This window comes from Ascaphus truei, chromosome 4 (genome assembly GCF_040206685.1).
Source record: "Ascaphus truei isolate aAscTru1 chromosome 4, aAscTru1.hap1, whole genome shotgun sequence".
NCBI classification, from domain to species: domain Eukaryota; kingdom Metazoa; phylum Chordata; class Amphibia; order Anura; family Ascaphidae; genus Ascaphus; species Ascaphus truei.
In genome coordinates this window covers 372,142,830-372,168,772 of record NC_134486.1, presented here as the reverse complement: position 1 = coordinate 372,168,772, position 25,943 = coordinate 372,142,830, and the positions used below count along the sequence as shown (strand labels likewise).

General features: G+C 41.5%; 1 protein-coding gene across 6 annotated transcripts in view; it reads left to right on the top strand.

The window, feature by feature from the left end:
* The window catches only part of CYRIA (CYFIP related Rac1 interactor A), a 91,865-nt gene that overhangs the window by 12,021 nt on the left and 53,901 nt on the right, over positions 1-25,943 (top strand). For 4 of the 6 annotated variants that reach the window (XM_075598392.1, XM_075598397.1, XM_075598395.1 and 1 more), the window contains exon 2: positions 9,620-9,688. The gene's annotated coding sequence lies outside the window, so the exon portion shown is untranslated. Of the gene's footprint in view, positions 1-7,445; positions 7,568-9,619; positions 9,689-25,943 lie in introns of all 6 variants that reach the window. The other 2 variants (XM_075598393.1, XM_075598398.1) reach the window with 1 other exon arrangement.

Sequence of the window (25,943 nt, the reverse complement as noted above, 5' to 3'; positions counted from 1 at the left end):
CATCACACTTGGTTAAGTTATGGTGGGTAAAAATGTGACAAAAACCCTCCACAGTAAAGCATATAGCAAATGGAAATATTACTGTGTGCTCATTTGCATGTCATTGATAAATATATATATCTAAGACATGCAAGTGAGCACACAGTAATATTTCCATTTGCTATATGCTTTTCTGTGGAGGGTTTTTGTCACTTTTTTTTTACCCACCATAACTTAACAAAGTGTGGTGATACCTATCCCCAGTGGTCGACAAATCACCAAAAAATCTACTCGCCACCTAGTACCAAACGTGTGATGCCTGTGCCAATAGGAGCTCGCCACGATGTTAAATCCACTCGCCCGGGGCGTGCAAATGTATAGGTTTGTCGAACACTGCCTATCCCTATCTATTTATCTATCTTCAGAAAAATTACTAGTATCCAGAAGGAAATGGCACCCCTTGTACAGCCCAAAAAGAAGTGGTAGTAACCTACTGATGACAGAACTGCCTTTGCAGAGGTGAATTTGCTTTGAGTCCTGGGTTATTTGCACAGAGATTTCCATTGCAGTCAGTCGGCGTTTCAGTACAATAGTGCCCTGATTGGCACATTCAACATTTGAATAACTCTTAGGCTAAGATTATAGTAGGCGCATGTGCCGGAACGAATGGCGTCGCGCGCGCCTCTCGCCCAAGCGATGGATGAACTGAGCGGGAGGCGTGGCGGACGCGTCACCAGACTGGTTTGCCCCATTGCCTGAAAAGCTCACGTGACACCGCTGCGTGACAAAAAAAACCACAGTAGCTTGTATTTTGAAAAATCTGCCGCGTGGTCGATCTGCGTCACGCTCGTGCGCACTATGGCCAGCCCGTATCGGCTGCAGCACGCGAAATCGCATGCACCGTCATGCCTACTATAATCACAGCTTTTGTGCCATCTCCTTGTGACCTATACTTATTTGGGTCTCTGGCACCAAAATGAAGTTAAAAGGTTGTAAGGTCTATACGGATCAGTGCTTGTGTATGACAATTGCATACGTAGCACAATATATACTGTTGGTGCAAAAGAAAATGTTTTTCAGTAATGTTATCACCAATGTTCTGCATTAGGATAATGAGGCGTTAACTTCAAATGGACTAATTCATCAAATGTGCTGACCACTTGCAGGACAGGCTTTGATTTTAGCTTTTTGCTTCTTTATTTTCCTCTTGAGCCACTTTACCATGATCCTGGTATTGATTTAGAGTTGTAACTCACCTGTTCATACTGTAGTTGTTGCGGTTCTGGACACTTATCCCTCTGTATGATCAAACTATGCTGATCAATGTTTGAGTGCTCTTGCTTATTGCATATAATATACATACATATATATATTTATTTTTTTACTGAACGACTTGTAAATCAGATCATTTTTATTTTTGTAAGAGTGCAAAAAGCTTTGTGGCATTTAAAATGCAATACACACCTACTTTAAATAAGATCACCACCGTTCATTCAATTATATCCATGCATGGGAGTGCTCAAGGCACCGACCGTTCTGTGGAGTAGAACCATAGTACAGGCATACCCCGCATTAACGTACGCAATGGGACCGGAGCATGTATGTAACACAGGCATACCCCGCATTAACGTACGCAATGGGACCGGAGCATGTATGTAAAGCGAAAATGTACTTAAAGTGAAACACTCCCTTTTCCCCACTTATCGATGCATGTTCTGTACTGCAATCGTTATATATGTGCATAACTGATGTAAATAACGCATTTGTAACAGGCGCTATAGTCTCACCGCTTGCGCACAGCTTCGGTACAGGTAGGGAGCCGGTATTGCTGTTCAGGATGTGCTGACAGGCGCATGCGTGAGCTGCCGTTTGTCTATTGGGCGATATGTACTTACTCGCGAGTGTACTTAAAGTGAGTGTCCTTAAAGTGGGGTATGCCTGTAGTGTGTTTTAATTAGAGCAGCTTTATCATTGCTTGAAATAATGTCTCACAATTTCAATTAAAACGCTTTTATTTTTCAGAAGTGTGTTGTGGCAGTTAAGTTTTTATTAGTACATCTTACTGGCCTTGAAGAGAAAAAGTAGAAGCATTTCAAAATGAAGACACATTTTGTTCCTTGACAAAAAGTATGATTCAAAGTATTGAAAGTAAGGCAATTACTGAGGTGTTTCAATGGCTGATGCTTAGAAAATCACTCATTAGCATAACTGCACGTGCTCCTATGTAAAGATCTGTAGGGGGTTTATCATAGTGATAGAATTGACATTCATACTTATGGGTATGTTAAAAAACGTGGTGTTGGCATCACATTGTTGGCCAAGAGCGGTCTGCACCACTCCTCTGTGTTACTTTGTATATTGTACGGTCTAATTCTGTAAAGGGCTTACACACCGTGTCACAACTGCATTAAACCGTATGTTAAGAATGGAAATTGGGTAGTCCCTACCATTGAACTCGTATATTCTAAATTGAACAATGGAAGACTTGCAGAAAATAATAGGGTTTAGCATAGAACATATTTGATGGGATGCAAATTTGAGTGGGGGAGTACGAGGAGTAGTCGCAGGCCCAAACTAACCAAATGGTTTGCTGAAAAGGCGGTGATTATAGCCATGTCTCGAAGATCAGGAAGGATGCTTGGAGGCAAAAGTTGCACAAGCAGAGTCAAAAAGAGGGGTGCAACCTGCTGACTGAAGGCTTCCCCAATGGTCTCCCAGGTACTGCAGTTGCAGACCTCTCTTCTCAACTTTGCTCCAACAAATGTTCTGATTTAATTCTCCCATCCTACCATTTTGTCGTTGTCTTGGAATCAGAGTACCTGGTCACTGCTATTTTTACTTCCATCACCCATGTGATGTCACTACCTTCTTTTTTTTTTTTTTTTTTTTCTGTTTCACTCAGGTAATACCCTTCTTTGAGTTGTCTGAAGCTTCTGAATTATCTTTGCATTCAGGGTCCAAATTTCATGTGTGTATTTGCACACATCAGATGATGTGAGCTAGCATGGTTGACAAATGGACAACTGTTATACTAAGATATCTGCCATAACGTGTGTGTGTGTGTGTATATATCTTTATCTTGATCTCTAAAATACAGTAAATCCAATTTTTAAAGTAGGAATGTGTCCTTCTGATCGGTATTCCAACACCATTTCTAGAATGAAATTAGTTTAGTGCTGATCACCTACACCGACAAATACGCTATAAAATTGATCCTGCAAAAACGGTGCAAACCTTCACATTAAAAACAATACCTCCCTAAACCTATGCTGGTTCCTCTCCTTACTTACATAGTAGATGAGGTTGAAACATACGTCTATCAAGTTCAACCTATGCTAAATTTAGACAACAGATACTTTATCCCCTGTCTATACTTCCTTATTGATCCAGAGGAAGGCAAACAAAAAAAAAACCCCAGTGTCATATCTAATGATATCTCATAAGGGGAAAAATAAATTCCTTCCTGACTCCAAGAATTGGCAATCGGATTAATCCCTGGATCACATTCTTCCCGTGTTTACTTATTTGGTATATCCCTGTATACCTTTCCTTTCTAAAGATGTCCCTTTTTTTTTTTTTTTTTAACAAATCTATTGTATCTGCCATTGGTCTTCATGGATAATGAATTCCACATTTTAACTGCCCTTACTGCAAAGAACCCTTTCCTTTGTTGCTGGTGAAATCTCCTTTCTTCCAACCTAAAGGGATGGCCCCGAGCCCTTTATACTGCCCTTGGGATGAATAGTTCTTTTGAAAGCTCCTTGTACTGTCCCCAAATATATTTGTATATAGTTATAATATCCCCTCTTAGACACCTTTTTCTAATGTAAATAACTTAATTTAGCTAGCCTCTCCTCGTAAATTAGATTGTCCATCCCCTTTATTAATTTGGTGGCTCTTCTCTGCACTCGCTCTAGTTCCATAATGTATTTTCAAAGGAGTGGCGCCCAAAATTGTACTCCATATTCAAGGTGTGGTTTTACTAATGCTTTTTAAAGGGGAATAATTATCTCTACTTTCCTTCAATCCATTGCCTGTTTAATGCAAGATAAGATCTTGTTTGCTTTTGTCGCTACTGCATGACTTTGGGCACTATTTCTAAGCTTGCTGTCTACAAGCACTCCTAAATCCTTCTCCATCAAGGATTCCCCATATTTATCCCCATTTAATGTGTAAGTCGCCTGTTTATTCTTGCTTCCCAAATGCATAACCTTACATTTATCTGTATTAAACCTCATCTGCCATTTACCTGCCCACGTTTCCAGTCTCTCCAAGTCCTGGAGAGAAATTACATCCTGCTCTGATTCTACTACCTCAGCGGTGCACATACTGCCTGCGCCCCCCTTGCCTGGTGCCTCCTCAGTCGCGCCTCCCTCGCCTATAATGTGTCATATGACGCTGCGGGGTCATTTGTCATCACGTCTCCATGGTAGCGGGCGTCATTTGACACCATGTTGCCATGGAGACGCGTGAACAAGAAGCCAGTAAGTAAATTTACAGAGGCCTCGCGCTCTTACCGCGCGGCCTCTGTAACCGCTGCACGGCCTGCGCCCCCCCCAATAAAGTCTGTGGGCGCGCCCCCCAGTTTGCGCACCGCTGTACTACCTTACTAAATTGTGTATCTTCAGCAAAGATGGAGACTTTGATCTCGATGCCAACCTCAAGGTCAATTATTGTCTTTAAGCATCCCTAAAAACCTATTTCCTTTTGTTCTATTGCTAATCTCATTGCCCCAGTCTGTCTGGATAATTAAAATCACCCATTATGCAAACATGACCTAGTTTTGATGTCTTCTCTATTTGCAAAAGTAGTTTAGCTTCCTCAATCTCACAGATATTTGGTGGTTAATGGCATATCCCTACAAACATTTTCTTTATACTTTTACCACTGCTAATTTCTAGCCACAAGGTCTCTACATTTTTATCACACACACTCTCTCCCTCCCTCTCTCCCTCTCTCTCTCTCTCTCCCTCTCTCCCTCTCTCCCTCTCTCCCTCTCTCCCTCTCTCCCTCTCTCCCTCTCTCCCTCTCTCCCTCTCTCCCTCTCTCCCTCCCACACACACCACACAATATATCCCAGCATATAATGTTCTGAATTTGATGTAAATGGTAGGTATTCATCATATAAGGAAAGTATCTTGAATACGTGGATGCCCTAAGTAAAAACCAACGTAGTTTCATGCTTTAACACAGCATGGTTTAGAGCAGGGGTGCGCAAACTTAAATCTGCTCGTCCCCTCCTTACCTTTTCTCCGGCATCAAATGACGCTGCGGGCGGGGTGACGTCATGTTGCCATGGCAACTAAACATCACGTGACCTCCACCGCAACGTGCCGCCAGAGACAAGGTAAGGGGAGTTAGAGCAGCCTTGCGTGGTCCCCGGTATTTAATTTGAGGTGAGTATTGTTTAAAAAAAAAGGGGGGGGGAGGGTTTGCGTGGGAAGTTATAGTTCCTCTGCAACATGGAAGATGTGATAGGAGTTTATCTTGTATTTACGTATGGTCTACACTTCTTTATCATGTCATTGACGTTGGTCTTGAATGAAGATTAAGTGTCTAGTTTCTTTAGTCATCCTGAAGACAGGCAGACTATTAGTGAATGTTTCCGCTGCCAAGGGCTAAAAGCATTGGAATGAATGAGTAGGTTTTTTTTTTCTACGGTTTTCAGACATTACATAGGAAAGCACCGCGCCTTAAGGGGATGTGTAACCCTCCTACTTCAAAAATACAAACCCAAGTCATGATTGTTGGACACGTAAAAGAACAAGATGGTGTGTAGATTTGTACTGTGCATGGAGGCTGCTCGGAGCAAGGAGTATTATATAAAATTGCCAATTGCTTTGGATATTAATCAGTTTTATATTTAACTATTCTATTTTAGCCATAGTAAATACTTCAGTTTTTGCAAATTTGCCCTCACATGTTGGTTTGTAAGTTTATCTGGTCCACTTAACTCATGTCTGATAGATCCAATGCAAAGACTGGTAATGTAGCATAAGCAGTCCCATCACCTGCTCATCTTATGTTGCTTTTGATTTCTTGGATTAATTTCAGGTTGAGACTTTTAAAAAAAATATATATAAATATATGTACTCTTTTACTGTAAACTGCAGTGTGCATGGCTTTTCAAACGTTAGGTTTTTCTACAGTCCTCTAGCAGAAAACGGAGAAGGAATCCTACCTATCCAAAGACGAGAAGGAGAAACTCTAGGGCAAGGGTGTCCAACTCCAGTCTTCAAAGGCCACAAATAGGTCAGTTTTTCTGGATATCCCTGCTTTAGGAAAGGTGGCTCGCTCATTATGATTGAGCCACCTGTGCTGAAGCAGGGATATCCTGAAAACCGGACCTGATGGTGGCCTTTGAGGACTGGAGTTGACCACCCTTGATGTAGGGGTCTTTTGGGAGTGGTGAGAGGATTAGCATAAGTTAGCAGTAGCTTTGTCAGAGTTGTAAAGAAGCACTAGGCTGAGGCCCCAGTACCTCCACTGCACGCGACTGGCGGCGCGTGCAGCTGATTCCCCGGTCTGCAGTGAGCTGCAGGAAGAGACCGGGGGGGGGGGGGGCGTGGCGGGGGAGTGACGGGGCACGACCATGACGTCACCAATGAGGTTTGCCCTCATTGGCTGAACCGCCGGGGGGCGTGGTTTAGCACTCCGTTGCGGGTCGTGCTCTCAATTCCATTAAGAGCAGGAGCAACTCTCGCCACAGCGCTGCTGCCCCCCCTCACAGCGGGCCCGGCGCCATTGAGGGGAGAGCTCTCGTCCCTGCAGCGTCCGCCACAGCGGGCGCTGCAGTAGCCAGCGGGGACCAGGCCTTAGGCTTTTAGGCTGGTGCCTCAGATGGGTTTTCAGGAAGTGCAATCCTTTTCGTCAAGATAAGCTCATGCAACAAAATCTATACTTATACGGTTAATAGAAATTTTAACTGACTTTGTGTTAAAAGGCAGAAAATTAGACTGGTCTTTTTGTATAGTTACAGTATTTTTAGAAAAGCTTGACTTATCTTTTGTTACATTGTGTTGTAAATGTATATTTTCATTACCCTCCTATCGTTTTGATCGTGTTTTCACACCAACATTTGAGTGTCACAGCCCTCACGTTTTGTGAAGAGTCAATAAACACTGCAGATGGGATAATCAATCGGGAGATTCTGGAAGCGGATCTAAATAATACAGAGCAGGGCTCTTGAATGCTTAGCCCACTGGTGAAAATGTGTGTGTGTGTTTGTGTGTGTGTGTCTGTCAAATTTACCTCCCCCCCCCCCTTTTTTTTTTTTTCTTAGGGGGGGAAGCAGGGGCTCTGGACCACATTAATTGACTCTCCAGGGCCCCCTGTTCGCTGATATACTTGGCTCCGTAGGTGCTGCCAGTTCTTCCTGGTCCTTAAATCTCCTGTGGCTAGTAGGAAGCCTCAGTGGATGACTTGTGTGCAGATGGAGATTCTAAAACTCTGTTTTGTTTCTGCAGCAGGGGAACGTACCGGAATCATCTTCGTGGTAAATTTCTCTATCAGCAGGGCGTCCCTGGAGTGGAAATGAATGTGGTTCAGCTCCGCAGACTACCTGCTTCCCACCTTCTGGAAAATAAATGTAAAAAACACCTGTAACATAAATGTAAATCAATTTCTGCACTACAATAGTCTTGTGGTCTTTCTACTTTGGTTATGGGGGCTCAATACAGCGGTGTTCAGTAAAACTAAAATGGTTTCTGTCAATCTATTGAGGTGTGTTTCTTTAACAAAGGTATGGTAGCAATTGTAATTGGCAACTCTTTGCTATGATGTGTTGAGCTCTGTGTAGACTTGGTGTGATTGCATCCTTCAGACATTGACAGTCATGCACTTGACAAGGAAATGTTTTGGACTGTTCTCCTGATGGCTGGGATAATTGCTATACTGCAGTTTCTATAGTGACCGCTATAAAATAAATAAAAAGTTAAAAGAATAGCCACGTCTCGCAAAGTTCTTGGTTTTTTAAAAATATTCTATTCTGCCGTGATAATACTTCTGGCTAATGAAAGCTGGGCGTCCCTCGGTGTTTGGTATCCTATGTATGCTAGGCTCAGGAGGCATGGCAAATATTATGTTTCCTGGTTGGTGGGTCACATTCCTAACGATTGCAGTGGGAACATTGCTGCTTGAACATGGAACTAGTGCTTGTACATGCTCAGATATATTTTTATAGCTGTTAACCAGACGAAAAGCCTCTACAGTTCAGTGTACAGCACATAAAAATACCACATATGAGCACATTCACATGTCTCAAATTGGTCTGCCAACCTGATTTTCCCATTTGTACATTGCTTCCCCGGCAGCCGTGGATTCTGGCTAATGACGTTTGCATGTTATTACCCAGAATCCCTGGCTGCAGTGGAAGCATTGTACTGTATGCTAAGAGACAATTGTGAAAGGCAGGTTTGTGGACAGTGTCTGAGACATGTGAATGTGTTCAAATGTGGTATTTTTATTTGCTATAGAATTTCAAAAATAGAAATGAGCATTTGCATATTTACTGTAATAGAATATGTTGTGGTAGTAGTTAACCGTTGACTACTTGGTTATTTATCAAATTGCTGTAATCTTGGAAAATACCTAAACACTTAATTTTTAAAATCCGTATAAAACACTGGTTTACTCCCACTCGATGTGTCCATGTAAAGAATTAGCGGTTTTGCTCTGTAATAAAAATTAGGTCTGTGGTTTTTTATTTTTTATTAATATTTATATAATCTGTTTATTCATGTAGGTATTACTACAATAATAACATTTTAATTTCTTATTTGTTAAAAGCATCACTATGTTTGCAACTCAGAATTCAAACAGACTGATTGTAGTTGCCTAATGAAAGGCAAGAAAGTGTATATTCATGTTTTGAAGATGGTAGCTCATTTCAATGCAGTGTTTCAAATATGCTGGTATCAGAACAATTACTAGTGGCAAAATGTTCAACTGAAGAGTACATGTTGAGTGTTTGTCTAATTATAGTTTTTTTTGGTAGGGTCTGTTCAGAGTTTCACCTTTTTCATGATCTAATTTAGTTAATTCACCCCCCCCCCCCCCTCTCTCCCTCAGTAGAGGTGTGTTTATTATCTAGTGGTGCTGTGTAGAATGGAGCTCTGCTGTGTGCATGCTGTGTTCCACAGATGAAAGGAGGCATGGATGTTCCGAGTGCAGTGTGAGATTTTATGACCATATATGGTAACTGCCATAGGCAAGCACTTTCTAACAGGACCGTTTTATTGTCACTAGGTTACCTAATGCTTCAGTTAGTGACAAGATTTTTTTTCTTTTTTTTTAATGAATATAAAGCAATGGAGGAGGGCTGAATGAATGTGACAGATATGAAAAAGATGTCTCACTCTCCCCAGAACCATTAAAGGTTCCTGTTTTTCTTTTATTCTGCTTGGGCGAAGCTGAATGAAGAGATACTGATAGCCTGTATTAGCATCTTCAGATGAGACTTTTTTTCTTTATGTAGTTTATTGAACAAAGGGAGGTAAACAATCGCCAGTTTATTATTTTTATTTATTCAGTTGTCTTTATGTGGGGCTGTAAAGCAACACCAAAAATGAGAAATCGAGCACAATTATTATATATTTATTTTTTTCTCAAATAACTTTTTTTTTTTTTTTTTTTATTAAAGGTTTCTGGAACTCATGATAAAAGGGAAAATCATCTGAAGCGATTTTTCCAGCAAGTTGGGATAGAAAAGGTAATATACAGTATGTGAAAATATAACCTATAATTCTGCTTTTCTTTTTCTAGATTATCTTAATGGGGGCGGGGGGGGGGGGGGGGTGTTTCTTTGAAATGCTTATTGTTTGAAAAAATAAGCAATATAGTGTATTCTGTGCATTTTCTATGCTACCCATTTTGAACCTTTTAAACATACACACAGCTTAAAGATCAGCCTTTTTATTGCATAGTTCAGCAGCTGATTGTTTTCACCCACATGGTCTGCCTATTCCATGCTAAAATGCATTTCCATTAATGCAAAGCATTCAGCTCACATAGCAGAAAATCAACATATTGCATTTATGGGTTTCTTTTTTTGGATATATTCTTGTATACATACAGAGAGCGCAGATATGCGCGATACCTTTTTGTTGCCAGAGGAAACAGCAGCTCAGTGCTTTGTGTCTCTGGCATGGTGGGAGTTTAATAGTTCTGTGTCTATTGCTTCAACTGCATTTTAAATGCATTTACAAAGTCCAATAAAGATGACTTTGTTTTCGGGTACTGTGTGAGAGATTGGTCTACACAAGGGGTGGTCAACTCCAGTGCTCAAGAGCTACCAACAGGTCAGTTTTTCAGATATCCCTGCTTCAGCACAGGTGGCTCAGTCTTTGACTGACTGGGCCACCAGTGCTGAAGCAGGAATATCTGAAAACCTGACCTGTTGGTAGCTCTTGAGGACTGGCCTTGGCCACCCCTGGTCTACATTATACATGTTGCTATTTGCAGCTCTCCAGTACATCCCCTATGGTTGCGTTCAACAATGGCATTTCCATTCTAATAAACAGTGCCTGGGATGCAGGGTTTTGCTTGATGATTTTCTCACATAACATAATTTAAAGCAGCAATGCCGCCCCCAATCATTTCTATTTTTACAGTCTTTTATGTTATACTATTTTATTTTGAAGGCCCTGAGGGTACCGCAGAACTCAGTTGTGATGCTCCCAGCTATAGAATCCGGTTTCTTTAAAAATTAACTTTACATTTTTTTTATTTTTTTTATTTTGTTTTGTGCAGAGAAAAAGAAAAACCCTGCCTATGATTCTGGCCACTGGGGTCAACGGGAGATGACATTACAGCTTTTTAGTGGGCACTCCGGTGGCCTCACATGTATTTTCCTAATCAAAAAAAATTCCAAGGCTTACCCGGCAGCCATACGAAGGTTTAAGGGTTACTTTGGTGGCAGGGAAGGGTCTCTGGAAATGGGAGTAGCTATGTTGAACTCTGCCAGACCCCTTGGAGTTGAGCAACCCATCTAAAAAAGCAAAAACTGAATCCTAATGACGTTTATACTGTGGTGCCTTGTTGGTTTTTTTTGCTGACGTGTCACCGGTTTGCCACGCTAATAGCTCATGCGAGTGATATAAATATCTGTTTTAATGTGTAGATGGAAAGGGCCATTTTAAATTACCTGGGAAGCACCTTTTGAGCATAGGATATCGCCACAATGCAACCACGGCATTGTAAAAGTGACACTGCTAAAGTGTTTTTGGTGCTGGGTTAGAATGGATTGGTGCTTTAATAACCTAAATTATTGGGCGACATTGACTGTCAATTCTGCGTCCCCACTTACTTTTTGGAATAACCGTAATTTCCTCTTTATTTGTGATTTATTGTGTTAATTGAACTTTATATTTTGTAACTTTTGTTTTCCTCTTCATTGAAGGATAAATGTAATTTGCTGAACTAAAGTGTGAAAAAGATGTGATTTTACTCTGCTGGGTATAAATAATGGAGCCCGTTTTGAAAGTGGCCTAAAATTGACATTGATGTTCAGTGAAACCATTCTGCATATGTCCAGAAAGTGCATTTTAGACCATTCGTCTTTCAGGGACCTCTAACATATGAGCCAGCAACAGAGACTTTTGAACAGAGACTTTTCTTGTCAAAAGAAGTTGTGTAAAGTACAGGCATACCCCGCATTAACGTACGCAATGGGACCGGAGCATGTATGTAAAGCGAAAATGTACTTAAAGTGAAGCACTACCTTGTCTCCACTTATTGATGCATGTACTGTACTGCAATCCTCATATACGTGCATAACTGATGTAAATAACACATGTGTAACAGGCTCTATAGTCTCCCTGCTTGCGCACAGCTTCGGTACAGGTAGGGAGCCGGTATTGCTGTTCAGGACGTGCTGACAGGCGCATGCGCGAGCTGCTGTTTGCCTATTGGGCGATATGTACTTACTCGCGAGTGTACTTAAAGTGAGTGTACTTAAAACGGGGTATGCCTGTACAGTACTGCTTTGGTAGGCGTGACTGATTAACCAGATTTAATTTTGTTATGTTATAGTTCATTTAGATTTAATGTTCAGTACAGGTTATGTTAAGCATGCAATAGTTTTGCAACTGAACTGCACAAACCTTGTTGAAATCAGGGGGTGAAACTCTAATTTTTACCCCCAAAAATGTATTTGTAAAAAATCCTGTATTAAAATAAACTAGTAATACACCTTGATGGATTTAGTTATTTAAAGCGTGTCATCCATCTAGCTAAATGCCCTCTCTTTTATTAGTCGTGATTTATTAGGAATTGGCTAATTAAAATCACCTGGTTTGATTGTTTAAAAAAAATAAAATTAAAAATCTATTTCTATATATATATTACGATCAGCGCAAATTAAAACAGACAGTCCATATTATTCAATAAAGCATGAACATGAACACACACACACACACACACACCTTTTGTTATCCGACGTGCAGGATTAGCAAACATTCTGGTTAGCAAAGTTATACCATCTCTAGTACAAATTTTCAAAGAATTAGAATACGTTATAAAATGTAAAATAGCATACAGGTGCTCAACAATCAAGTAGTAATACTACTGTAATAATGTTGAAACCAACAGACTGCACTCGGAAATACTTGGAGCGATGTGGAGGTGCCGTATAGCTTAGGCATGGATTCCAGTAACTAGACTGCAGATTTGTGTAGGGATAGGTCGAATATTCCCGATACTAGGACTTGATGGTCGGTTAAATGCCAGATAACTCCGCTTTTACGGTACATCACAGGATACAACATTCTACACAGAAAAACAGACTGTTACAAGACCACAACAAACAATATCAGTAAGCCAGGGAGCGCTCAACAAAACAAGCCAAGGTTGTGTTTGCTAAACAATGAAACTGTTTTTATGGCTTTGATTTCTAGACTGTGTGTGTGTGTGTGTGTGTGTGTGTGTGTGTGTGTGTGTGTGTGTGTGTGTGTGTGTGTGTGTGTGTGTGTGTGTGTGTGTGTGTGTGTGTGTGTGTGTGTGTGTGTGTGTGTGTGTGTGTGTGTGTGTGTGTGTGTGTGTGTGTGTGTGTGTGTGTGTGTGTGTGTGTGTGTGTGTGTGTGTGTGTTCGTGTTCGTTCCAATCTTCACTTTAGACCGATTACGCCAAGGCCTTTACGCTAAAACCTTCATTTTATAAATGACCTTTTTCTAAATAAATTCATATGAATTAACTGTCCCTGCATCTTTTCCTTATAAACGAAACCGGCGCGCTTCCATCTTCACTATTACTATTCATTGCAGTGCTCGTATCAGTATTTATTTAAATGCTCATCAGAAAACATCACTTTTGGAAAAGTCTGACACTACTTTCGTTACCTGTACTGTAGAAAATCTGGCATGGTGCAATGCATCAACTTTTATTTAGGCTTTTTAATTGAGCCATATACACAGGCAATTTGTCTATTAAAGGCATATTACAATGTCTCAGCATGTTCTGGGTTTATTGCAAGTGGTATATTTGTTTTGTGTTATTTTGTATTGTTGTCAAATGTATGAAACCTGTTTGCGTTTCTCACACCCGATGCTGATCTTGGGCTGTGGCCATGGTGAGAGCGACGCCAGTGCGTGCACGAGAGCGACCGGGGCGGCTGTTTTTTCATGCGACAGAATAATTTGATTTTGTCGCTGCGCCAGCCAGGTCACGTGAGCGGTTCAGCCAAAGAGGGCGAACCAGCTTCGTGACATCATGGCCACGCCTCCCCGTTGCATCTTCCCCATGGCCACAAATCGCCTCTGCGGCAGGTGCGCGCAGCGCTACACGCTCAGTCGAGCGCGCGCTTATTATAGCCTCGGCCTTGGGCACAGAGATTACCACTACCTAAGGTCTGCTGATTTTCATTGAAGTGTGTCCAACGCTAGTCTTCAAGGGCCACCAACCGGTCAGGTTTTAACGGTATCCCTGCTTCAGCACAGGTGGCTCAGTTGAAGACACCTGTGCTGAAGCAGGGATATCCTGAAAACCTGCTCTGTTGGTGGCCCTTGAGAACTGGCGTTTGCCATCGCCGATGTAAAGAAAAGAAACACTGCCAGCAGATTCCAGCAGATCCAAACATTGATATCGCGTTGTAGTATTACACTAACCAATTCCATCCTCGTACTGCCACTGAGCAAAGGCATCTGCAAATGTATTTATTCATTAATAAAATATTTTACCAGGAAGTAATATATTGAGTTACCTCTCGTTTTCAAGTATGTCCTGGGCACAGAGTTAAGACAAATACATGGTTACAAATACAGTTACATAAATGAACAGGGTATACATTATATACAAGGCATTGCATGCACAGTTAAAGATAATATATATTATGGGCGTATGAAACAGTTACAGACCAGATTAAAATGTGTGACAGCCTTAGATTTGAAAGAACTTAAACTGGTGGTGGATGTGCGAGTCTCTGGTAGGTTGTTCCAGTTTTGGGGTGCACGGTAAGAGAAGGAGGAACGGCCGGATACTTTGTTGAGCCTTGGGACCAACAGTCTTTTGGAGTCTGATCTCAGATGATAGGTGCTGCATGTGGTACAGTAGGGGTGAGGAGCTTGTTCAGATAGATGGGTAGCTTGCCCAGAAAGTATTTGAAGGCAAGACAGGAAAGGTGAACTTTGTGCCTAGACTCGAGTGATGACCAATCTAGTTCTTTGAGCATTTCGCAGTGATGTGTGTTATAGTTGCATTGGAGAACAAATCGATAAATTGAATTGTAGAAGGTGTCAAGTTTGCTAAGGTGGGTTTGAGGTGCCGAGCCATACACTATGTCTCCATAGTCAATAATTGTCATTAGCATCTGCTGTGCGATACACTTTCTGACCAGGAGACTTAGGGAGGATTTGTTCCTGTAAAGTACCCCTAGTTTGGCATAGGTCTTGGTTGTCAGGGTATCAATGTGCATCCCGAATGTTAAGTGGGAGTCAAACCATAAGCCCAGGTTTTTAAAACTAGTGACAGGGGTTAGGGTGGTGTTAGCGTTGGTTCTAATCTGGAGCTCAGTCGCTGGAAGCTTTAAAAATGTAGTCTTGGTCCCAAATACCATTGTTACAGTCTTGTCAGTGTTTAAAAACAGTTTGTTTTGGGAAACCCAGTTTTCCAGTCTCAAAAAGTCAGACTGAAGTATGTGTTGAAGGTCAGAGAGGCTATGGCTGTGTGCATATAGGATTGTGTCATCTGCATACATGTGTATTGAGACTTCCTGACAAGCTGTGGGAAGATCATTAATGAACACTGAGAAGAGTAGGGGCCCCAGAACAGAGCCTTGCGGGACACCACAGGTGATATCCAGGGGGTTGGAGTTAGAGCCTGAGATGGACACATGTTGGGATCTACTTGATAGGTAGGACTGAAACCAGTTTAAAGCATGCTTCCCTATTCCAGAGCTCTGGAGTTTGTTAAGCAGGATAACATGATCAACAGTATCAAAAGCCTTTGCAAAATCTATGAATACTGCACCAGTGAGTTGTCCCAGTTCCATTCCACACTGGATTTCATTGCAAACTTTTAGCAGGGTAGTTACGGTGGAGTGTTTGGGGCGAAAGTCAGATTGGAATTGGCTAGGGAAATTTGTCTTGGTATAGTAATCGCTTAATTGGGAGTGGACACATTTTTTCATGACTTTGGATAGAATTGGGCGAAGTGAGATTGGCCTGTAGTTTGAGACAGTGTTTTTGTCCCCACTTTTGAAGATTGGGACAACTCTGGCAGTTTTCCAGGTCTTAAAGATATGGCCTGCAGACAGGATAGAGTTGACTATGGAAGCAATTGGTTTGGCAATGGCTGGGGCTCCAAGTCGTAGGAACCTAGATTGTAGTGTCAGGTCCACATTGGCTGCTTAGTTTTAATTTGAGGAGCGCTTGTGTAATCTCCTCTTCGGATACTGGGCCAAATTGAAAATTGTGGGCAGTGTTGGGAGGGGGTGGGGCTATGTGGGTACTCCCAGGATGAGATTCAGGTTTGTGGTTTGGGCTGCGTTTCGCTAATAAGTTAGTGGCACACCCCACAAAGTAATCATTGAATGCATTTGCAATGTCAGTGGGGTTTGTCAGAGTAATATCCCCCTTAGTGATATTACTTGGTTGTTGATGGTTAGAAGGCTGGAATATTGTGTTGATAACCTTTCAGAAGTTAGCTGGGTTTGATTTATTCTGGTGGAGATTGTCAGAGTAATATTGTGCTTTTGCATGCCCTGTTTGCCTTGTGCACATGTTCCGCAGGCATCTGTATTGATTGCGATCCTTGGTAGTGCCAGTTACTTTGTAGCTTTTCCACAAGGTATCCCTGAACTGGTAGAGTGCTATACGGTCAGTTGTAACCCATTTGAAGGTGGGCCCCCCGTACCCTTATTTTGCGTAGTGGAGCATGGGTATCGCAGAGTTTTAAGAGCTCTGATTGTAAATAGTCGAGCGCAGAATCGGGGTCGGGAATTAAATCGATTCTGTGCCGTGGGCAGTTGGTAAGGTCATCCAGAAACTGTTGTGGGTTAAAGTTTTTAAATGTTCTAGTGAGGAGAACTTTAGGGCTTGAATGGGGCGGTGTAATTTTCCTTACACAGTACACTATTGCATGGTCACTGAAAATATCAGGAAGGATGCCAGAGGATTGGATTCTGCTTGGGTTTGAGGAGAGAATCCAGTCTAGCAAGGAATGGTTGTGCGATTTCAGGTTTGTCCGTGTGGGTTGGGAACTGAGTTGCGAGAGGTTAAGTGATTTGATTTGTTTCTGGATTTTGTGTTTTTTTGGGTCAAGCCAATTGTAGTTGAAATCCACCAAGAACTAGCAGCTCACTCTTCTCATTCAGAGAGGAAATGGAGCCAAGAAACTGGGTGATATCAGTCGGGGATTGTGGAGGGGCTTTAGGGGGAAGACAGATTTTGCCAACTAGAATTTCTAGAGGGTGGGCTTGGGGGGCAATTTAACAGTGTAAATTGTAAGGTATATGCAATATAAAATAACACCCCTCCTCCTCTCTTTGACCTATCTCTTAGTATTGGAGTATCCCTGAATAGCAAAGGGACCCAACATAAAATTGACTCTTGGCACCCGCTTCGTCACGGTGCCTTTTTTATGGCCATTGCTAAAGCTTCTCCAGTTTTGCTTAAGGGAATTTAACCCCACCTTGCTCCTCCGTGCTGGAAATGGTTCTTGGGAATTAAACTGCGCTTAACTAGTGTACATTTCATATCATGATCATGGTTTTTAAGCAGTTGGCCTAGTTGAAACAGTAATTTATATAAAACAAGAAAGATGTTACCTTTTTGGGTATTGAATGATTGGCAACCAAGTACTGTAGTTATTCTTACTACATCAAGGGTATATTTATTATGAAATCTGTGCTCTTGCCTTTTCTCATGGGAAGCGCTTTATTACCATGTTATTTAAGGGTGCTCCTTTCTCCTGCAGAGCAGTCGGTGTTTCCTGCGATACTGCAGGTACAGATAGTAGTATAACAAACCAGTTCTGTATCCAACGCCGGTTTCTGTATTTGGCAGGGGGAATGGGAAGTGTCCGAAGCTATAATCAGGTCATTCTTTCACACCTCGAGGGCCTGCTATTTATTGCACGTGTGCTCCTGAAGGAAATCACTGGTGCAAGTTTTCAGCAGATTTGTGTAATCTTTATATCTTAGCGTTTGTTAATGTATGGTACAGTTTTCCACCTCCTTATTGTATCAGTAGTTGGTAAAATTAATTACAGTTCCGATTACAATTGATTACAAACTTAAATGAAAGACTTTGCTAATGCTACATTTTCTACAGCAGTAGCATTTAGGATTGCACAAACATACGTGTGTGTGTGTGTTCTTTCAAGAATATTGCATCCTAATTTCCTACATGTCACCCAGCTTCATTTAAGCCTGAGGCAGCCAGGTTTAAAATCGCAACTCTTAAGACCTTTTTATTTGAGCGGTGTTTGAGATTAATGTGGTGCTTGTGCAACTTCTTGGATGTACATGGCAAATAAAAATGCCACTTTTGAGCACATCCAGGAAGGAAGGATCCAACGCTCCATGGTTTTTTAAATAAAGTAAATTTTTTGTGCCACACAACGTTTCGACCAATATGTCTTTCTCAAGTGACTAGGCCTAGTCACTTGAGAAAGACCTATTGGTCGAAACGTTGTGTGGCACAATAAATTTACTTTATTTAAAAAACCATGGAGTGTTGGATCCTTCCTGAGTATTGCCTTGGAATATACCTGACAGGTACCTCCTTGAACCAGCAGCACCAATAAACTGTGTGTGCATTTAATTAATCATTGTGGAGTGCAGCATAACCCCATTTAAATTACTTGTGAGCACATTCACATGTCTTAAACAGGTCCACAAACGTGCCTTTCCCTATAATCTCCAAGCATACAATGCTTCTACTGCAATCAGTGCAGTGTACTCCTTTGCACGTCATTATCCAGAATCCCTTGCGGCAGTTGAAGCAGTGTAGGACGGGAGATTATGGGGAAAGGTACGGTTGTGGACCTGGCTGAGAAAGTGAATGTGCTCATAAGTGGTATTTTTATTTGCTGTACGGTGAAGGAGTTTTGTCATATAGAGGGGGGATTTTGTAGACTTAGAAATGATTTCAACATACTGTACAGTAACACGGTCACGCTAATTTGTAACGGTTAAACATTTTCTGAGCTATTACAACAACTGTGTGCCTTTCCCATCATGTGTATAAAGCAGCAGCACATTCAGCAATGGGTAAATTGGGTGTGGAAAGGAAAATAACTGTATACCGAACAACAATATTTCATTAACGCTTGCTGGTATAGTAGGTACAGAAATCCCTGCTCCAACGAGTCTACAATCTAAAAGCAAGGTGTAGAGAGACAGGGTCTGGTTGGTGGATGAAGGTGGTGGTGTTTCAGTTTTATTGCTGTTTAGTGTGATTTTCGCAGATTACATTTTCCTTTGTGTGGGAATTGGTGTCATGGGGAAGAATTGAAATAGTGTGCTGAGAACAGAAATATTTTGGGAAGGGTTACACATTTCTGAGGGGCAACACCAGGACAGATTACCCTTTTATCCAAGTTTGTAGTCCTTGGGGAGTTTGTGTGAATTGTATGCATTCGCACTGGACATAATCTGTGGTTTTTGCGTCTCTTCTCTTTTTTTGAAGCTTGTACTTGGTGCTTTCTGAATGACCTCATGCCATTCCAGTCCCTTGCTTCTTCAAGCCCACGCTGCAGCGTTTACTGCTGGGAAGACAACAATTGCTGTTTGTTAAATCCCAACATAGATTTTGACCATTTTCAAGAGACACTTGACCATTATATTTTGGAGGATGCTGTGAACTTTCTTTTCTGTTAATGCTGACTGCATAATGTTTGACACTACTTGGCAGCCTTTTGTGGGAGAGTAAGCATGTATCAAAACTTTAGCTATATTTTCTACCACAGACTGCATTTGTGTGTAAGAAAACATTTTTTACACTGTGCACGGATGTATTTTACCAAAATGTGAAGGAAAAAAATCTAATATGTATACAATTCTCGTTTTCCTTCAAGGCTATGTCCCCTTTTTCTGCCCCACCTCATGTTTCTGCTCTGAAAACCTTTCTGCGCCTTTCTATTTTGTGCTGTCTGTTCAATACTGTCGACATGTCTGCTGCCCTCTCTTTCCTTAAACCTTCTCACTTTCTTCTCCCTGTCTCTGGAACTCTTTCACCTCACAATCATCCAAGCAGCTTCTTCTCCCTATGCTTAAAAACTCACTTTATGAAGCATTTCATTAGCGCCAACACACAACTAGTGAACTCTTCTGTTACACTTACATGTACATATTGATCTGTGAAATATGTAACCAACAGCTCCCCAAACTGCGGATTATATTACATTCTAATCCCTCCTCATAAACATGTTACGAGCACTGCAGGTCAAACATTACAGTAGGTGTTTAAATCTTTATAAGTGTCACAGTGAGGCCCCATTAGCTTCCTGTGAGAGAGTTTCTTATTCAAGAAAGTGTTACAATACTGTACGTTGGACTGGGCTTCGTCTGGGCTAATATGTAGTATCCGCTCTGAAAAAGGTGACATAACATCGTCTGGGTCGCAGAAGACTACAGGTTGATTGGAGCCCGAGGCTCCAGGTTTTTTGGTGAATGTGTAATGACACCTGTAATATTTTTTTTTTTTTTTTTTTTTTTTTTTTTTTTTAAATTTGAGAAATAAAAGATGCACTTAGAGATGCACTTGATTTTGTCTGCATCCATGTCCAGTAAGCAGAGCACTCTTCATTAGCACTTGTGTTTATACCGCCTCCCAGCATGCCACTTTAATCGGTGGTTCTCTCTACCTCCACTCTAGTTCCTGAGCATCACCAGGTTTTTGGGCCAACCTACCACTATCCTGTTCACATTCAAATGGGGCACATTTACCTTTATTCATAAACTGATATTGCTGGTGATACCAGAGATTATTATTTATTTTTTTTTTTAATCACTAAAATAGATTGGATTTTCCTGTTCACCATGGCAGTGGACACCGTTGGGTTAAGTCTATCCCCAGCTGAGTAGGACAGGAAATTGAATTCTTGCAGGTTGGCCATAAAAGGCCCCTCCCACTACCTGCAGATTAGTCTTTTTTCCTGACTGCAGTAACTACAGTCAAGCCAGGGGGTGAAGCTCCGTCAACGCACCGTGGGTTGTAGCAAGTCGGCGGCCCGTGCGACAGGCAGAACCGCGGATGCGTCATTGAATGCAGCAGGCATACTGCAGGACTACAGAGCAGATTGGAGGCTCAGGTAATATTTATCGCAGAGGCGTCTTAGAACGCAGCGTAGAGGGGGATACAGACCGCCAAGGAGTCCCATATAAGTGCATAGCACACACTCCGATTGGGCGGATTGACGCTGACGACAGAGCAACGGCACAAAGAGCTGTGTGAAAGTGTCCTGGAAGCAGCCGCAGCATGGAACGCTCGGCAGATAGGAGAAGTCAGCAGGAAGAAGCTGAAAGAAGTTTGGAAGCCAGCATGGAAGCAAAAACTAGGCGAGTCCTTAGTTTAATAGAGAGAAGAAAATGAAAGAGTTAATATCATAGAAATGAAAGAAATATTTTTTCACCTTAGTACTATGGTTATGCAACCAGAAGAAGGAACTAGGTAGAGTCCATGCATCAAAAGAAGAATGCTGCTAAAAAAAACTAAATGGTGTGTAGCATGTGAAAAACCAGCGTTAGAAGCCAAGAAGCTTTGTGCAGACTGCCTTAAAGCTGAAGATGAATACTTTCCTATCATGGATGAAAGATACAGTAAAGCAGTGTGGAGTCTGCGGTGCTACAAGCAGTGAAACCAGCGCAAGAGAGTGCATGGTCTCAGACCAATCTGGATAGAGTGAGACTCCTCATCAGACGAATCAGAGATGTTGTATCATCAAGCGTCAAAAGAGGAGTGTGATTCGGCAGAGCAAGAAATGCAGGCTGAAGAATCAGAATTTAAGTTGGAAATGGTGGATCCTCTTATAAAGACAATGAGAGAAGCATTGGAATTAGAGGATACAGAAGACGTTACTCAGATATCAGATACATTATTTGGGACGAGGCAGAAAAACAGATGATGATGACTTGGAAAACAAGTAATCAGAGATGATACAAATGGAATTGTCAGCCTGATAAACTAAATATTCCCAGAAAATGTAACCGGATGTATCCTTTTGTACAAGAGGAGGTAAAATACTGGGAAGTCAACCCTAAAATTGATGCAGCAATTTCCAGAGTTTCAAGAAAAACCATACCAGTCGAAGATGCAGCATCACTCAAAGATGTAATAGTTAGGAAAATGGATAGTGTTGTGAAGAAAGCATATGTGACAGCAGGTACATCATGCAAACCGGCAATATCAACATCGGTATCAAGAGCAATGCGGATATGGATTGCTTATATAGAAGATATGGAAAAAGGAGTCGAGAACTTCTTTGCTAAAAGCATTGTCAGAAATCAAATGGGTAGCTGATGCGTCGCTAGATGTGGTAAGACTGGCAGCCAAGTCAATGACCTGTGCAGTAACAGCAAGAAGAGCGCTATGGCTCAGACACTAGATGGCAGACGCAGCATCCAAAAACAGTTGGTGTAATTTGCCCTTTTGAAGGAGAATTTCTATTTGGGAATAAATTAGACGCAATTATAACCAAAGCGTCAGGAGGTAAAAGCACATTTTTACCACAAGAACGTAGAAATAGGATATATGTCCCTACATACCATCAGACGGAAAGAACACAGTATAGGGAAGCCAGAACCTATTGTCCTGGAAGGCCGTTCTCAAGACAGACGTCATGGAGAGGCGGACAAAATAAGCTTTTTCGTGGCTCCAGAAGGAGAGCGTCATTTCCCAGAGGAATATTCTCATGGAGGTCAAGGGGTCCAGCGGCTTCCAGTTGGAGAAGACTGAGCCAGTTCGTAGCAGCATGGACTCGATCAATAAAAGACAGGTGGGTACTGCAGATCCTTTCTTTCAGGTACCACCTGGAGTTCAAGAATATTCCAATATTCTTAAAGACAAAATATACACAGACAAAACAGAAAATAAAACAAATGAGTTTTATCCTGAAAGTTATTGCAGGCCAACGTAATAACAAAGGTTCCTCAAGAACATAGGCGAACGGAGCTCTATTCCAAAATCTTTTTTGGTGGAAAAAGCATCAGGAGGTTGCAGAGCAGTATTGGATCTAAGAAACGTAAATACATACTTACAGGTAAGAAAGTTCAAAATGATTTCACTAAACCTCATCCAAGAGGTAAAACCAAACAATTGGATGATATCAATAGGCATCTTTTAGATCTATTTACACATCCCTATAGCAAAGAGACATCAAAAATGCCTCAGATTTGCAATAAATCAGGAACACTACCAATATACGGTGTTGCCGTTTGGACTAGCAACATCACCCAGAAAGTTTACAAAGATATATTAGCTCAATTGGTAGCAGAATTAAGCTAATGGGGCGTAGAAATATATCCATATCTAGACGATATTCAGATAAAATCACAAAAACAAGAAAAACTGCTACAAGACAAACATAGTGGTGTCTTTGCTATAACATCATGGCTGGATCGTAAATGTAGACAAAAGCCAACTAGTACCAACACAGTCTTTAAAATTCTTGGGAGTAGAATTTCACACGGCAGGAGAGGTGCAAATACCATACTCAAGGGTCCACGACATTGGAGTCCAGACAAGAACGCTCAGAATAGCGAACATCTCTTCAGCAGCAGACTGTACTAGACTCCAGGGAAAATTTATAACAACACTAGATGTAGTACAATGGGCAGGTCTACACATGAGACCATTACAACAACGTTTCTTAACAGCAGTGGAACGGAGATCCCAAGGATGTAAAACAAGAAATATATACATATACCCCCACACACAGAACTAATATGGGTGGTAAATGCCCAAAACCTATTAAAAGGACACGTTACACCAGGTACAATGGGTAATGATCACCACAGAAGCAAGCAGCGCAGGTTGGGGAGCCCAGATGGGAGACCTACTGGTTCAAGGTACTTGGACAACCAAAGAACAGCAGTTACCATCAAACCTGCTGGAACTAAAGGCAGTACAGAAAGCACTGGAAGCATTCCAAAGCCAGGTAAAGCATGGAAATATGCAAATAAAATCCGACAGGGCCGTGGTAAAATGTATAGCCAAGCAAGGAGGAACAAGGAGCAAAAGACTGATGAAATTAACATCAGAAATTCTATCATGGGCAGAAGTCTGTTACAGATATATTGCCATACATATACCAGGGCCAGAAAATATTACAGCAGATTTTCTCAGTCGCAACCTAATTCACCTGGGAGAATGGTCATTAGACAACCAAGTGTTCCGCAAATTGGTAAAACGTTGGGGGCAACCAGAAATAGATCTGATGACTACTCACCAAAACAGAAAGGTGGAAAATTATTGTGCAAGGTACTTTTATCCCAGTGCAAGGCACACAGATGCCCTCAGTTTCAAGTGGCCGTTAACACTGGCATATCTTTTTTTATTTTATTTTTTTCAAATTCCTCATTTCAAAGATAATGAGGAAGATCAGGAGCGATCAAGCAGAGGTGATACTGGTGGTACCATATTGACCATGGTTTGCCCATCTCATAAACATGGCAATAGACACACCGTTGCATCTACCAAATATCCGGTGACTGATAAAAGAACCAGTATATCACCCAGAGCCCAAACAATTGGCCATGGCGTCTTGGAGATTGAGTGGATGGTCTTAAGAGAAATGGGATGTTCAGATAGAACAATAAAAACCCTGTTGGAAGCAAGAAAAATCTACCTCAACGGTATACTACCGAATTTGGTTATGCTGCCGAGACTGGTGTGTTAAGCAAAAATACTTTTTTTTTTTTTTTCCCCCCTCCAAAAACTGTGACACTAGTAGAATTCCTTCAAGAAGAGTTTGATAGAGGACTGGGTCTCAGTTCATTGAAGATGCAAGTTTCTGCATTGTCAGCACTATTAGAGCAGAATTTATCAACTGAAAAGTTTATTTGTTTTTTGCAATCGGTCAAGAGGTTAAGACCACAAATCAAGAATAGAGTTGCCAGCATGGGACCTATCACTAGTACTGGATGTCCTCACAGTGCAGCCTTTCGATCCTATTGATCAAATACCCTTGAAGTTGTTATCATGGAAGGTTGCATTCCTTTTAGCTATTACATCAGCAAGGAGAGTGGGAGAATTACAAACCTTGTCTTGTAAAGAACAGTTTCTGGTCATCCATCAAGATAAAGCAGTGATGCGACCAGAATACCATTTCTTACCGAAAGTAGTTTCTCAATTTCATATAAAACAAGAAATGTTAATTCCCTCCTTTTGCCCAAAACCGGGTAATAAGAAGGAAGAAAGATTGCATAATCTTGACGTAGTGAGGTGCTTGAAAACCTATAGGGATAGGGTGCAAGACATAAAGTCAGGCTGTTTAACATTCCCGAAGGACCAAGGACGGGACAAGCAGCGTCCAAAGTACCAATATCCAAATGGATTGTATCTGTATCAGAAAGTCATACGAAAACAAAGGACAAAATCCGCCGTTTAACTTAAAGGCACAATCAGCGAGAGCAATGGCCACTTCGTGGGTATTCAAGGCACAAATCTGCAAAGCGGCACATTTTATGAAGTATTAGTTTGGACATTCAGGCTTCAGCTGATGCGAGTGTTGGTCGAAAAGTACTACAGTCTGTAATAAAATAAAGGGGAAGATTAATAAATAAAGTGGTTGAAACTGATATTGACATTTGTTTTTCTTTTCTTTCCCTCCCTAAATAATACTGCTGGTGCCCACTGCCATGGTGAATAGGAAAGGAGAAAATTTAACCAACTTACCGTAATTTTCTTTTCCTGGAACCATGGCAGTGGGCACACAGGGAGGAGGGTAACTATATGTATAAATGTCTGTGGATGGTTTCTCTGGCTTGGCATCTGATTCCCATGCTGTGCTTTAAAGCTGTGTTAACAGTGAGCATTAGCTTATATGGGCTCCATGTAACAATGGTATTTCAGGCAAAAGGTGACACATGCGCTAATTAGCAAGTCATTTCTCAAAATCCCTTGCTGCAGTGGAAACACTGTATGCTGGGTGATAATGGCGAAAGGCAGGGTTGCAGACCTGCCAAAGACACGTGAATGTGCTCACAAGTGATCTTTTTATTTGCTATATGCAACAAGGTGGAGGTTTCTTGTTGCCTTTTTCATCCACCATAACTTAAAACGTGATGAGATAGATATAGATATATCTCAGTTGTATTTTTCAGCTATGGGAGAATCCAAAGACTATCTGCAGGTAGTGTGTGGGACCTTTTATGGCCTACCTGCAAGAATTCAATTTCCTGTTCTATTCAGGTGGGGATAGACTTAACCCTACGGTGCCCACTGCCATGGTGAACAGGAAAAGAAAATGACGGTTTGGTTACATTTTCTCCTTCAGGATGGGGGCTTCCTTCGCCAAATATGTATTTTTAG